Here is a 4164-nt window from a genome sequence, read left to right as displayed (position 1 = left end):
GCGTCGTGTGCGGTGTAGTGGGTGCAGTGTGTGTCATTGAAGTACTTTATAACACAGTATTTTATGTAAGCAATATTACTTATTGTATCGGTCTAATCGGGAGTAATATAAGACGTTAGGTAAGACGCGCGGGGGGGCGGCTCGGTGCTTCGCGTCTCTGCAGCGATAGGGCGCGCACGCGCGCTCGCGCATCACGTGAGAAAATGCCGTTAGATGCCGAGACAGGATAACTGAAACAGCAGAAACTCATATGTCGCAATTTAGCTGTATGGTGTGGCGCATTAGTTTGTCAAAACAAAAAAAAAAACTGCGGCATTCTAACACGTCGTCCACGTTAGACAGAGCGCAGATCGCGAGGTAGCAAAATAAACAGGTGGAGCGCTAAGCTGTCGCGCGAACATCCGCCGACGGTGACTGGCAAGCTGCCTTGTAGCTGGCTGTCTACGCGGCGGTGGTGATCGAGTGTCTGGGTGGCCCCCCACGCCCTGTGGGTAGCAGCCTAGCAGCACTGCAGCAGAAGAGCACGCGCCCAATATATAAATAGGATAATCGACTATATTATTCACGTGCCCCTATAGTATAAACGCGACAGATCATTGATGTCAATTCATGATATAGGCTGGTCATGTAAATATGTTGACGTCAGTGAATGTCTATGTGACTAACAGTTTTAGGAGAAAAACCCAAACATGTTCAATTGTAAAGAAAGGCAGAACGATAGCGTTGAATGCACAAAACTCCCAACAGTTTAACAACAAATTATTATATATTGAAGTCTTATTGGTGAAGCTCAAAGACTTAGCACACACACACGCTTGCTTCGATGACGTGGGTGCCCGCACGTAAGGTCTACCTACTCTCCGTAGGCTGCACACGATAACTACATGAGCTCGACAACTGACGCGACAGAAATGTTCCTGCTCCTCCTCAGGCCGTATAGGGGTATGTGTAGAACGACTGCATCGTACAGACGAATGCAGCCTACAAGCGGCCTGCCGGCGGCGGTGCTACAAGCAGCCCCGACAGCGGCGGTGCTCTAATGTACAATGAACTAACTAGTAACAAACACAGTCGGTCTGCTAGAATGGGCCGCTTCGATGGTTATCCAGCGCCTAGAGAGCTTTTATATACAGAAAAAACTCCAGAGCAAATTGGCCAATATCCTTAGCACCATCCATACCTTCCATAATAGTATAAATAGATATAATTATCTTATTTATAGCTAGGTGAAAACCATACCAGTATTAATACATTCTTCCATCAGGGAAGCATAATGGAGAGCAGATGCACAATAATGCAATGTACATAACTAAGGGAAAGCAGTATTTCCCGCAAACTACGCGCGCATCTCGCCGACGCCTTGAACGCTCCAAGTTACCAGTCTCCCAAACTAAACAACCAGTAAGAAGTGTCACACGGGTACCATCATTGCCTGCGGGTGCGGGGGCGGCTCTTTCCTGCGCGCAGTGCTGCTCATCAGCTCACAGTAGACCGCCGACATGACGAGTGTCTTTACAAGGAGCGACATCGTTCCGCACAGATTCTGCCTGCGATTCTTTATCAATAGAACGCATAATTAGCTACGATTTGCTGGCGTAGCAACACCGTAGCGACGCAATCGTGAGCCGTTTGTAAAGGCGTTTTTCTTCGCGTACAAATGAGGGCTGTTTTGTTTCGTCTCTAATGTAAAAATCGGCACGTGAGCGGAAACGAGAGCAGGGACGCTGTTCAAGAGTATGTGTTTGAGTGGCAATTGGTTCGCACGATGACCGGGTTGTATCGGATCCGGGTTATCGATTCGTTGTGAAGGTCATTTATCGATCGTCATAAGTACTGGGTACCCGGGGGGCGGGCGGGGGGCGGGGGCTGGGGCGGGGGGGAGGCCTCAAGGACCGGCGGTGTCGGGATGCGACGGCGGCGACGCGCTAACGACTAATGGCACAGGGAATAGACTAGGAACCCCTATGAACATCACAAAAGGTAAACTCATGACCAGACGTATATAAAAAATAATATTAATAATAATTATAACAATAATATGTACTGAAGTATGTATGCATGACAAAGTTCACTTCGCATACATACATGTTTACAACATGTATAACCTAGCAATGTCGAATAATATATATAGTACTATAGGGTATGTATGAGTAGTATAAGGTATAAGTATAGGTGTGGTTGTGTGGCATGCTTCTCTAGACGCGATGTGAAGTGTACCTATAACACATGAAACAGGAAAGAATGTTCATTTGAGAAATATACTTCGGGCCGACGGGCAATCCAGGGTAAAGTGACGTACATCACACACAACACATGCACACATCACACGACGAACGAAGGCGATGCACGCGTGAATGTCTTTACTCATCACTGGGTGACGTGGGACGCCGGCGGGGGCGGCCCCGCGGCCCTACCTCTATCGCACGGAAATAACATAAGAAAAAATATAATGTACAGCGCCGGAACATAAGTCTCCGATCGACACGAGCGTTGGATATATCTCGTTTGAGAAGAGGCGGTTTTTCGGAAATGACGTTACTTTTTTTGCGTTTGCGAGTCACCCAGGCGCTAATAACGCACTGTGCACTTAAAGGGCAGGATTTGTTAGGCGCTCGCGAGCGAGCTGCGCGCCGCCTCGGCCACAACCACACTCACCAAGCGGGAATTGCTAGCAGGAGCTGCTGCCATTTTATCGCCAGGGCGTATAGCACATCCTTCTAGGTTTGGCAACACGGTTGCCCGCACCTGCGAGCGATTCGATGGACCCATAGGTGTCTGTTGCACCCGCGCGTGACTCCGTTAACGTAGTGTACACCAGTGCATTATCGCTGCACGGAATAGCAATCTGTGGGCGTTTAGAGCGAGCGGCTGCTGATGTGGGCAAGTTCTAAGAATCGTTACCGAAAGCATAAAAGCCGCCGAAGAATACTGTGGCAACACCGTTTAACGCCCGCAACGTCTCGGTGCGCGTATGGTTTGTTAACACTGTGCACCGAAGCGCGAAACTAGAGAGTAGCAGTCTGCGGCGGTGTCCGTCTACGCGTTATGTCTCGTAATAATGTCGTGAAGCGGGGATGCCGAAATATCATTACAGCCAGCAATGGCGCCACGACGCTACATCAGACGATCGCAAGCGATGAGAGAGGTGGGTCGCGGCTCGGAGGCAATCTTGGAGAGTGGGGCGCCGGGCGCCGGCGAGAAAAAAAGATCCGGAGTCTGTCCCACTTTACCAAAAGCTAGAACGCACGAGTTAGTACTGTTTGAACATCCGAGGGATAGAGGGCGTACTTTCTAATTACCCCCGTAGCAGGTCATATGTTCACGATTAGCAACATAAGGGCTGGGAGAGTTAAGGTAAGAGAAAGGGAGCCGTATCTCTCCAGCGGAGGATACACCCGTGTCCTGTCGAGCGAATAGTAACCTTACCTGGCCTAAACGACGCCACGGCGCACCGGGTAAGCGTGGTCCGCGACCCATTCATAGCTGTCGCGAGATTGCGTGTCGGGGCAGAAATGGGGTGCGTAGATCCCGTCACCACGCACACATCACAATGCATTCAGCGGTCAGTAATATGGGTGAGACAGAGCTGGGCTCTTCACAGAAGAGAATAGATAGATAGATAGATAGGATAGATAGAGGGAGAAAGTAGACGTGGTAGGATTAGCTAGATAGATAGAGATAACGAGAGCCGATAGAAGAGCGAGAGAGTGAGAGAGCGAGACGAGCGAGGAGACACAGAGAAGCGCAGGAGAGGGCGAGAACAGATATATACGATAATACCGACAGACGACGAGAGAAAGAGAGAGAGAGACGCAGAAGCACAGACGAGCGCAGAGAGAGAGAGGGCGAACGAACTACTATATACTACTACTACCCCCTTATACGTACACCCTATCATAACTATAATACGGTACTATATACGCACCCGGTCGTGTCGCCCCCCTGCGAGTCGAGAGAGAGGAGAGAGCAGAGCACCACGAGGAGACAGAAGACCGGCGACGAAGGGAAGAGAGACAACGCAGAGAGAGCACCGACGACTTCTTTCACCTAAAGCGCTGCGCCAGCGTGTGTGCGCTCACGCCCTCTCACCCGCATGCTCACCCCCATTACGCCCCGAGAGCCCCCCCGTACAACCCGCCACGCTACATAACTGCAAGCCTTGCA

This window comes from Priapulus caudatus, unplaced genomic scaffold, assembly GCF_000485595.1.
Source record: "Priapulus caudatus unplaced genomic scaffold, Priapulus_caudatus-5.0.1 Scaffold2784, whole genome shotgun sequence".
In the NCBI taxonomy this organism is placed as follows: Eukaryota; Metazoa; Priapulida; class Priapulimorpha; order Priapulimorphida; family Priapulidae; genus Priapulus; species Priapulus caudatus.
This window is presented reverse-complemented; position numbering follows the sequence as displayed.